Raw genomic sequence first — 12,132 nt, forward strand, 5'->3', positions numbered from 1 at the left:
CCTAGGCTCTGTGGTTTAACCCACAGCGCCACCCGCGTCCCTTCACTTTCTCCACTATCTAACCACAAATGACAGGTGAAGGGGAAATGCATGATTTCTGCAGCAATGAGGTATATCCATGGGTGACTGCATTCTTCCTCTCCCGGGGGATAAATACATCTGCAAAAGTTTCTCAATATGTCCTCCAGGTGACCACAGGTTGGTCCCTTTCAATTTACCTGGAGCTCAGCCTAGCTTCATCCAAGCAGTAAAGGCTATGCGTTATATCTCTGTTGCTCCAAGAGTGGGGTGTTTGGCAGGAGTTACTATATATATTGCTCTTTATTAGTTTTAATTTTATATATATTGTAATTTTAATAGCATGCTCTTAGGTAAGCCACCCCAGGGAATATTTATTGATGGGCAGCTCTATAGATCAAAATTTGAATAAATAAATAATGCCTTTGCCAGAGTCTCTGGAGAGCTTCTGTTTAAGAGTAGAGATGGCACCGAACCACCTGGGCTGAATCCCTCTGGGCTCCATGTAAGGCCGTTTCATACATCTCCTGGCACCACACGTGAATTAAGCTTAGCTGTCCCACTGGCTGTCCACTTCCAAGGAAGCGTAAGAAATCATTCTGCGTGGTTTATGTTTGCAGCAAGAGAAAACAGGATTATTTTTCTTCGCTGCAGCCAGGCCTTGCAGGAAGCTGAACCACGAAATTTATAGAAGGACGATCAAACAACATCTCTCAACCCTGCAAAGCTCATGGAGTGGCTAGAATAGGACTTGCTAACCTGGTCCCTTCTTGGGATATAGCTCAGTTGGTAGAACATGAGACTATTAATTTCAGGGTTGTGAGTTCGAGTTTCACCTTGGACAAAATATTTCTGCATTGCAGGGGGGTTGTACTCGATGACCCTCATGGACCCTTCCAACTCTGGTTCTAGGTTTTGGTCCTCAACTCCCATCAGCCTCAGCTAGCATAGTCAGCAAGCACCATATCTATTTATCCTGGGTTAGGGTATCAGCCCAGATGGTTCGGTGCCATCTCTACTCTTAAACAGAAGAGAGCCAGTGTGGTGTAGTGGTTAAGAGCCGTAGACTCGTAATCTGGTGAACTGGGTTCGCTTCCCCGGTCCTCCACATGCAGCTGCTGGGTGACCTTGGGCTAGTCCCACTTCTCTGAAGTCTTTCAGCCCCACTCACCTCACAGAGTGTTTGTTGTGGGGCAGGAAGGGAAAGGAGAATGTTAGCCGCTTTGAGACTCCTGAAGGGGAGTGAAAGGCGGGATATCAAATCCAAACTACTACTACTACTACTACTACTCTTCTTCTTCTTCTTCTTCTTCTTCTTCTTCTTCTTCTTCTTCTTCTTCTATTTGACTAGGAACTGGAGGTCAGGTGTCCTGACTCCCACTCACAGACTTGGGACTCACACCTCACATGTTTTGCTGAAAAGTTTTATTCCAAAATTCACTACAACACCCAAACCCAAACAGGGTTAGAGGTTAGAAAGTCAGGAAGCAGGACAGAGTGCTTGAGTTTTTATATCACAAACCTCCCAAAGAGTGATATAGAAATTTAATAAATAGTAATAATAAGAAAATACATTGATCCCACTACAGAACTCGCTCCCATGGGAAGCAAGCCGCCAATCTAGATGGCTTTAAAAGATGATTAGGCAAATTCCTGGAGGAGAGGGCTGTCATGGCTATTAGCCAAGGCAGTGAAGGTCCTGTACGAGTGCCTGGAGGCGGTTGGAGGATGGATGGCGGCTAATGGATTGAGGTTGAATCCTGACAAGGACAGGGGGACAGGGGGCAGGTGGGTGTTGAGGACTCCCTGCTCCTGAATGGGGCAACTGTGCCCCTGAAGGACCAGGTGCACAGCCTGGGAGTCATTTTGGACTCACAGCTGTCCATGGAGGTGCAGGTCAATTCTGTGTCCAGGGCAGCTGTCTCCCAGCTCCATCTGGTTTGCAGGATGAGACCCTCCCTGCCCGCAGACTGTCTCGCCAGAGTGGTGTATGCTCTGGTTATCTCTTGCTTGGACTACTGCATTGCGCTCTACGTGGGGCTACCTTTGAAGGTGACCCGGAAACTACAACTAATCCAGAATGTGGCAGCTAGACTGGTGACTGGGAGTGGCCGCCGAGACCACATAACACCGGTCCAGAAAGACCTACATTGGCTCCCTGTACTTTTCCGAGCACAATTCAAAGTGTTGGTGCTGACCTTTAAAGCCCTAAACGGCCTCGGTCCAGTATCCCTGAAGGAGCATCTCCACCCCCATCATTCTGCCCGGACATTGAATTCCAGCTCCAAGGGCCTTCTGGCGGTTCCCTTGCTGTGAAAAGCAAACTACAGGGGACCAGGCAGAGGGCCTTCTCAGTGACGGCGCCCGCCCTGTGAAACACCCTCCCAGCAGATGTCAACGAGAAAAACAACTACATTTAGAAGACATCTGAAGGCAGCCCTGTTCAGGGAAGTTTTTAATGTGTGACATTTTGATGTATTTTTAATCTTTGTTGTAAGCCACCCAGAGTGACTGGATTTCCCCCTAAATTGATTTTAGAACTTTGAATTTATTGTTATTCACGCTTTTATACTGTATTTTATGCTGTTTTTTGTTTTATCACAATTAAGTGTTTTATATTTGTTGTTAGCCGCCCTGAGCCCGGTTCTCTGAACCGGGAAGGGTGGGGTATAAATTATTTTTTTTTAAAAAAGGCAGCAAGAGGAATCATTTCAGGACTATATTACAGACAAAACGGGGTTGAAACGGCAGTGGAGCAGATAACAGGGTGAAGTTTCCAGAGGAGCGAAGGAAAACAGAAGGAACTATCGGGTGTGCCGAGGGGAACAGGTAGGCAGGCGTCCAGAGACAAGGCACATTCGACCGAGATCAACCCCATCCCGAGACAAAAATAAATAATTCCGGGAACAGGAATGTTTGCGTTTGTACAAGGCTCTGGCAGCCCTGGGCAGACGAGAGGCAAGGGTGTGTTTGTATTAACTTTGGCCTGGTTTTTCAGTCCCAATGTACTCTCCCGGCTCTATTTGTTAGAGATATTCTACAAAATCATTTCTCAGCCTTTCCACAGGCAGGAGGGCACGAGGAGCTCCTTCGTTAGTTATCTCAATAAACCAAACTTTTCGACTCTTCAGCATCTCTGAACCTGTGGCTGTAGGCAGTGGCGTAGTGTGGGTTGTCAGCACCCGGGGCAAGGCAAGTAATTTGCTCCCCCTAACCCGGGGCAAGGCAAGTAATTTGCGCCCCCTAACCCCTAACCTGCCGCCGCCGCCAGCTTCTTCTTGTTGCTGCCTGGTCTGGTCTGGTGTGGTTCTCTCCCGCACTCAGCGCTGTGCTGGGCGGCCGCTGCACTGTCCCTCCCCCAGATAGTCCCTCGCTCTCTCTCCGCACCACACGCCTGGCACCCACCCCCTCCACAGTGGGCGGCGACCCGGCAGCTCGGATTGGATTCGCACAGCCAGCACTGCAGTGAGAGAGAGTGAGTGAGCCAGGTAGGGGCAGAGAGCTGCGAGTGCGAGCGCACCCCCCCCCAGATGTTGCTCCCGGTGCGGCCGGCCTCCCCTGCACCCCCCACGCTACGCCACTGGCTGTAGGCGTGCGATACACACAACCATTAAGCCATCTAGGTTAGTGGTCATCACTAAGTATCAAATGTGGTGACAGTAATAATAATACAGCAAAACAACAACAACACCATTGTGGCGGCACGGGGTTGCCGTTCTGTGATTGGACTCACACTACTTGTTGAACAGTTCATTTATCCAGTAGGTATAACGTTTACTGCACGTGTAACTTGTTAAGATAGAGTTGCACATTTATCCACTCCATGTTTACAGTATCTCCAGGCTTTGTCTTGCACATGGCACCTTAATATGTTTTCCGTTTGAATGGTTACAAGTCTATCTCTCTTCTAGCTACTATTCTAGTAAATTTGGTTTTATACTTATAAACCAGTTTGTGGTGTTGTTGTTTTGTTGTAGTGGTCATCACTAACTCCTGTGGGAATGAGTTTCACAATCTAACAATCCCATATTCCTGATCCATGTATAGTCTGGCTTCCCTGTGGCAGCGTTCGCACATAATCTTAAACCATAGTTCAACATTGCCAGGAAAAGCTGCAGTGAGCCTCGGGTTTGTATAGAGCCTCGCCTTCTTTCCAGGAGGCCAGCATTAGGGATTTGGAAGAAGGTTACCAGATTTTTTTCAATGAATCCGGGGACATTTTTCAACTTCAATGGATTTTGTATGGGGACTGATGTGTAAATACGGGAAACGGGGACGTCTGGTAACCTTAAGGCCTTTGCTTCCTTTCCAACAGTCTGACATGGCATCAAAACCTTGTCAAAACCGGGTAGCCTTAACTATTGTCAGGGGAAATTACTCAACTTCAAACCAGAGTTTAAAAAGCTGGTTTTGTTTTCAGTAAACTTAAAGGTCAGCCATAGCTTAGGGCTGAGATGCCATAGTTAACCTCCAATTTGCAGTGGTGGAGGAGAGGGGGAAGGAAGATTATACAGGTTTCCTGCAGCTCATCCTTGCAAGGCTAAACTGTGGCTTGACATTATGAGGAAACCAAAGCACAGGGTGTTGCTGGGATTTGAGACTGCATTATTCAGCATGCAGTATCCACTGCTTCCCCCACAGGTTGTCATCACTTCTGAGCGAAGCTTGCAGGTAATCGGATGAGGTACGCAGCAGGCTACTAATTGACTGGCGGATTTCTCTGTTTCCCTTCCAATTTTCTAAGCAGTTCAACAAACACAAGCCAAGCATTCCATTTCTTTCAATACAGTCATACCTCGGGTTGAAGTAGCTTCGGGTTGAGCATTTTTGAGCTGCACTCCGCGGTGACCCAGAAGTAACAGAACACGTTACTTCTGGGTTTCGCCACTCGCACATGTGCAGACGCTCAAAATGACGTCACGCGCATGCGCAGAAGCAGCAAATCACGACACGCGCAGACGCAGGTTGTGTTTGCTTCAGGATGCGAACGGGGCTCCGGAACGGATCCCGTTCACATCCAGAGGTACCAGTGTATTTAAACAAATAAAGCATAACTAAACATCAGGAATAACTTTCTAAGAGCTGTTGGAGGGCCATCTGTCATGGATGCTTTAGCCGAGATTTCTGCATTGCAGGGGGGTTGGACTAGATGACCCGCAGGGTCCCTTCCAACTCTACAGTTCTACGATGCTATGATAACGCAGTCCTGCCAACCTAGCAATTCAAAAGTGCAAGTAGATAAATAGGTACTGCTCTGGAGGTAAACAGTGTTTCTGTGCACTGCTCTGGTTCGCCAGAAGTGGCTTAGTCATGCTGCCCACATGACCCGGAAAAACTGCGGACAAACGCCGGCACCCTCAGCCAGTAAAGTGAAATGAGCACTGCAATCCCAGTCGTCCACGACTGGACCTAACGGCCAGGGGTCCCTTTACCTTTTTGATAACACAGAGTAGCATTAAAAATGCAAGAAAATATACCCACAGCGACGTCTTTGCTGAAACAAGCAGGTTTTATTCAAATGTGTCTCAAGAAAAAGACTGGAGGGGGTGGGCTGAGGAAAACTTGATTCAGAAGTTTAGTTCCTTCCTCTTGGGTGAGGAAGGAATAAGGGACGTTGGCATTCCACCTAAAAACACACCCACCTGGGAGCTATCTCCCTGTACCATGCTTTCCTTGAGCACCCCTATACACTTGGACACCTGTAGGAAGGGCCGGTCCACCCATGAGGCAAGGAGAGGCGACTACTTTGGGCAGCAGGATCTGCAGAGTAGCAGATCTGACCTCCAAGGAATGGATCACCCGCAGCCACACGGTCCTTGGCGGCTGGATCTGCCGCCTCCTTGGCAGTCCCCTAGCACCCTCTTGGTGAACAGGAGACACCGTCCATTGGTCTCCTTCCACCTCAACTCTACTAACTCCAGAAACCCAAGACCACATGGAGGAGGCTCCTCCCCATGCCGGTATTGTCCAGTCCAAAAGCCAAGGCCATCCTGATGGGGACACAGAGCGGTCGGGGTGCGCCTGGTGCCCGCCAGGTGTTCTGCACTACAACTCCCATCAGCCATGACAGCCATTAGTCAAGGGCAGGCTTCCTCAAACTTGGCTTTCCAGATGTTTCGAGAGTACAATTCCCATCATCCCTGGCCACTGGTCCTGCTAGCTAGGGATGATGGGAGTTGTAGGCCAAAAACATCTGGAGGGCTGAGTTTGAGGAAGCCTGGTCAAGGGTAATGGGAGTTGTGCTCCAACATCTGGAGAGCTCCAGGTTGAGGAAGGGTGATCTGAATAATCCTAGAGCAGTTATAAAAATCAGAGAAGCCCATGGACGATGATTCTTTATTAAATTTGTATACCGCCCCCCACCCAGGGTGATTCATGACATAAAAACACAAAATGACAACTCACACAATATATAATAAAAACAAACCAAAGACATCCCCTCCCACAAACACATTTACAGTGGTACCTCGGGTTAAGTACTTAATTCGTTCTGAAGGTCCATTCTTAACCTGAAACTGTTCTTAACCTGAAGCACCACTTTAGCTAACGGGGCCTCCTGCTGCTGCTGCGCCACCGGAGCACGATTTCTGTTCTCATCCTGAAGCAAAGTTCTTAACCAGGAGGTAATATTTCTGGGTTAGCAGAGTCTGTAACCTGAAGCGTATGTAACCTGAAGCTTATTTAACCTGAGGCACCACTGTAAAAGGACACTTCCAAGTTCCTTTTCGAAGCACCAAGAAATTGATGATCAACATGGCATGCAGGGTGTCACACCTGAAAGAGAGATGGGACCACAAAGCCATGCCTCCCATCAATGAAAGGAGAAACGTTTGTGTATCAGCCACTGCTATGGTCACTTCCAGAACAGAAGGGAGGGTGAGTGTGGGCATATTTAAGGGGATATTTTCAGTGTTGGAGATGGTGATGAACTGTGCAGGATGAGGACATTTCTCATGAAATGTGAGTTTCTGAAGGGTGAGACCTTTGTAGATGCCATAGGAGATACTGATACAGGTGTTCATAAGTGCCACCTTGGTGATCCCTAGCTTATGCCATAATAAAGCTTGTGAGCATTTAAGGCACAAAAAAACACCCAAACAAACAAACATGACATGCAGACTATTCCTCCCCCCTTTCCAAATATCACACTCACAGACCCACATAATTATTCCCCCACTCCTCCCAGTAGTAGAAAGAAACCCAAGTCTCACAGCAGCAGTCATATCCTACTTTCCCCCAAATCTCCCATTGCAAAAAAAAAAAACCAGGAAGAAAGGCAGAATCAAAGCATATGTTTTAAAGACAAGAAAACATTGGGTTTCTTTCCCGGAAGCTAAAAACACCATCCCAGAGTATCATGTAGTGCATTTCCGAGACTTAATATTCAGAATTTGGGATCCTAAAATGTCAACAGGGAAGGGTTGTAACTTTGTAGTAAGGCAAATGCTTTGCACATTAAGAACCCCTCTGGTTTGACAGTTTTTGGGAAGAGGTTTTTTTCAGAGAGCAAGGCAGGGAACAGAGATATTTAAGGAGGTGGAGGATTGTCGCTCTGAGCTAAAAGTATAGGGCCAGACTGAATAACAATCTGACACAGTGACTCCCCTCTGAGGCTACTTCTGAGCAAGGAGGTCCACAACGCCTGCCACAAAACACCCAGTTCCTTCTGCCATGCTTCACATATCCATTCTGATCCACTGCACACCACCCAAAACAAAGAGCTTGCGCTGCTATGATCATTATAGGATTCCTGTCTTTTTGGGACCCAGCCAGTGGCGTAGCGTGGGGGGTGCAGGGGGGGCCGGCTGCACCAGGCGCAACATCTGGGGGTTAGGGGGCGCAAATCCACGGGTTAGGGGGCGCAAATCCATGGGTTAGGGGGCGCAAATTACTTCCCTTGCCCCGGGTGCTGACAACCCACGCTACGCCACTGGACCCAGCCACAGGGCAGAAAGGCGTGCGCACCTCTCAGGATGAGGTGCACTCACGGTGAGCGCATGGGGCTGGCTGCCAAGAAGCCACAGGGCGAGCGCATGGAGCCTTTTCAGCAGACATGGGGAAGAAGGGCCCCCACTTGCCACAAGGGAGAAGGTGCTCCAAAACTCCACAAGGACCTTTCCTGGGGAAACTGCTGGGGGTTGGGGAGCAGTCTAATGTATAACCGGGACCACCAGATCCTCGCTGACTGCTTGGATCTGGCTGCCTGCTCCCTTTCCGGAGGGCACATGGACAGAGTGGGCACCACAGTTCAAGAAGGACCCTGACAAACTGGAACATGTCCAGAGGAGGGCAACCAAAATGGCCAAAGGCCTGGAAACAATGCTTATGAGGAACGGCTAAGGGAGCTGGGCATGTTTAGCCTGGAGAAGAGGAGGTTAAGGAGTGATATGATAGCCATGTTCAAATATATAAAAGGATGTCACATAGAGGAGGGAGAAAGGTTGTTTTCTGCTGCTCCAGAGAAGCGGACACGGAGCAATGGATCCAAACTACAAGAAAGAAGATTCCACCTAAACATTAGGAAGAACGTCCTGACAGTAAGAGCTGTTTGACAGTGGAATTTGCTGCCAAGGAGTGTGGTGGAGTCTCCTTCTTTGGAGGTCTTTAAGCAGAGGCTTGACAACCATATGTCAGGAGTGCTCTGATGGTGTTTCCTGCTTGGCAGGGGGTTGGACTCGATGGCCCTTGTGGTCTCTTCCAACTCTATGATTCTATGATTCGATGAGAGCATATGCTCAGAATTCCCCATCCAAGACTGGCAGTCCACTCTCTGCCTGTTTCCTGATCGGATCCTGCAACGAGGAGGCTCCCGGGAGGCCAGGAGGAGCTGGCAGGAGTGCCACCTTGGCCCTTTGACCGTGGGTGGCAGTGGGTACCATGCAGCCATGGCGCCTAAATTTGTGGGTGCCCACATTTATGGGGAATTTTGTGGGTGCTGGGGCCCGCAGGGCCCCAGCATGTATGGGAGCTGGTTATTGCAGCCCCCCCCCCCGCCCCGGATCTGTACCCTCGACGCCTTGGCATGCATTGCAAGTCATTATATCCCCCGGGTTCCTTCTTCCCCAAGGCGCCGGGTACGTGAAACCGTTCCGGGGCTGCGGAAGGGAGAGGAACCGGGCGGGGGCTGATCCTGCATCGGGGAGAAATGCATGCAAGCCAAAACGAAAGCAGGGTGTAGGGTGCAAAGGAGGAGCTGTCCTGTGCAAAGTCAGAGCCACCCCACCCGGCGCACCCCGGGGTCGCCCTCCAGAAATCTCTGCAGCGCAGCGCTTACCTCGTAGCTGCAGGGAGCGCGGCTGGAAGCCAGCAAGTTCGTGCGCAGCTGCCGGGAGGAAAAGGCTTCCGAGGGAAGGAAGGAAGCTGGCTGAGCCCGGGCGCCGCTGCCTGCCTGCCTGGTTGCAACCGTCCCGAGTCTGCAGCCCAGCGGCCAATGCTCGGCGCGCCGTGGGAAGCGGAGCTTTTAAAACGGGGAAGGAAAGGGGGTCCGGCGCGCCCTCTGGTGGAGATGGGAGGGAGATCATAAATCCTAGAATTGGAAGCGGGCACCCCAAAGCTCATCTAGTCCAACCCCCTGGAATGCAGGCATCTCAGCTAAAGCATCCATGACAGATGGCCATCCAAGCTCTGCTTAAAAAGCTCCAAGGAAGGAGAGCCCATCACCTCCCAAGGGAGACCGTTCCACTGTCTAGCACAGGCTTCCTCAAGCTCAGCCCTCCAGATGTTTGGAGACTACGCGTTAATGAGTCGTCGCCTGTGCATGCAGTTCCTCTGATCTTTGAAGTAAAGATACGTGCACATAGAGAGATCCGTTAACACCATCACCATGCTAGCTAACGCTGGAGTCGGACCCTGACGGCAAACAAGGCCCTAGAGCAGTGCTTCTCAACCTGTGGTTCTCAACCAGATGTTGTTGGACTACAACTCCCATCATCCCTGACCACTGGTCCTGCTAGCTAGGGATCATGGGAGTTGTAAGCCAAAAACATCTGGAGGGCTGAAGTTGAGGAAGCCTGGTCCAGTGGCCTAGCATGGGGGGTGCAGGGGGGTGGCCGCACCGGGCGCAACATCTGGGGTTAGGGTTAGGGGGCGCAAATTCACGGGTTAGGGGGTGCAAATTACTTGCCTTGCCCTGGGTGCTGACAACCCACGCTACGCCACTCGCCTGGTCCAGCAGTTCTTCCTATCAGAAGGTTCTCCCTGATGTTGAGTCAGAATCTCCTTTTTTACAATTTGAAGCCATTGGTTCAAGTCTTACCCTCTGTAGCAGGAGAAAACGAGCTTATTCCCTCTTCCATGGCCCTTGAGATAATTTGAAGATGACTCTCATGTCTCCTCACAGACTCCCCAGGTGTGCAGCCTGGAAGTCATTCTGGACTCACAGCTGTCCATGGAGGTGCAGGTCATTTCTGTGTCCAAGGCACCTCTATACCAGCTCCACCTGGTACGCAGGCTGAGACCCTCCCTGCCCACAGACTGTCTTGCCAGAGTGGTGCATGCTCTGGTTATCTCCCACTTGGACTACTGCAATGCGCTCAATGTGGGGCTCCCTTTGAAGGTGACCCAGAAACTGCAACTAATCCAGAATGCGGCAGCTAGACTGGTGACTGGGAGCGGCCGCCGAGACCACATAACTCCGGTCTTGAAAGACCTACACTGGCTCCCAGTACATTTCCGAGCACAATTCAAAGTGTTGGTGCTGACCTTTAAAGCCCTACACAGCCTCGGTCCAGTATACCTGAAGGAGCGTCTCCACCTCCATCGTTCTGCCCGGATGCTGAGGTCCAGCGCCGAGGGCTTCAAATAATAGATTTGTGGAGTTGGGTCATCTAGTCCAACCGCCTGTGATCAGCGTTCGAAATTCTCCAGGCACATTTAGCACCTGGGTTTTGGCCACTTTTGACCAAGTGAAGATGCCCGGGTGCCAGGATTGGCACCTGATGTCTCCATCATCTGGAAGTACCATACATGCCTGGGGATCATTGGATCTTGACCGTTTTCACACACTAGCAACACCTCCTGTAGAATTGTACCTGTTATGTTTTAACTGCACAATTAGAACAAATTTCAGGAACCCAAAGGTCATGTTGGAAAATACAACTTTTGAGCCGTCTGGCCCAACATCGGCCACTGGTCGTTCCGTTTTGGCGGCTGTAACCCTGGTTGAAGAAGCCATTTGGCGCCTAGCTTATATATCTGAGTTTCTAGCTGCCTGCAATGCAGGAATCACAGCTAAGTAAATATGCAAGGAGCGATGCTGGTGGCGCTGTGGGTTAAACCACAGAGCCTAGGTCTTGCCGATCAGAAGGTCGGCGGTTTGAATCCCACAATGAGGTGAGCTCCCGTTGCTCGGTCCCTGCTCCTGCCAACCTAGCAGTTCGAAAGCACGTCAAAGTGCGAGTAGATAAATAGGTACCGCTCCGGCGGGAAGGTAAACAGCGTTTCCGTGCACTGCTCTGGTTCGCCAGAAGCGCCGGCTCCCTCGGCCAGTAAAGCGAGATGAGTGCTGCAACCCCAGAGTCGGCCACGACTGGACGCAATGATCAGGAGTCCCTTTACCTTTACCTTAAATATGCAAGGGGTTTCTGTTTTCTGCATTGATAGCTGCATTGATTTTCTGCATTGATAGCTCGCCTCTTTGTGCTACATGGTTCTCCCCCTCTTCCTCATTTAATCCCCACAACAACCCTGTGAGGTAGGTTACACTGAGAGGCAGCAGCTGGCCCAGTTCCACCCAGTGAGCTTCACAGCCAAGTGGGGATTTGAATCCTTGCTTCCCAACCATCCAGCCACTACACCATTCTGGCCTAAGGCTGCCTCCTCCAAACTTTGATCCATCTGTTGCTCTCCATGGGTTTTTGGACTACAACACCCATCAGCCCATGGCAAGCACAGGTGTTTGGTGCTGGGGTTGATGGGAGTTGTAGTCCAAAACATCAGGAGCACACCAGGCTGCGAAAGGGGGAGTAGTCTCAGGCAGAGCCTTTTCCCCAACTGTGTTAAATGCCAGGCCACCACAGAAAAGGCCCTGCCAATGGACATTACTTTGGTGGGTTACAAATACCTTTAAATAAATAATTAAAAATAAATAGATAGCTAGATAGATATAGATAGATA

General features: G+C 50.1%; 1 protein-coding gene across 2 annotated transcripts in view; it reads right to left on the reverse strand.

Moving 5' to 3' along the window:
• The window catches only part of EXTL3 (exostosin like glycosyltransferase 3), a 169,122-nt gene extending 159,673 nt beyond the window's left edge, over positions 1–9,449 (reverse strand). For both annotated transcript variants that reach the window (XM_083733231.1, XM_083733237.1), the window contains exon 1: positions 9,293–9,449. The gene's annotated coding sequence lies outside the window, so the exon portion shown is untranslated. The remainder of the gene's footprint in view (positions 1–9,292) is intronic.
• Between the last annotated feature and the right edge of the window lie 2,683 nt (positions 9,450–12,132).

Source organism: Podarcis gaigeae (assembly GCF_964106915.1).
Source record: "Podarcis gaigeae genome assembly, chromosome: 3".
In the NCBI taxonomy this organism is placed as follows: domain Eukaryota; kingdom Metazoa; phylum Chordata; class Lepidosauria; order Squamata; family Lacertidae; genus Podarcis; species Podarcis gaigeae.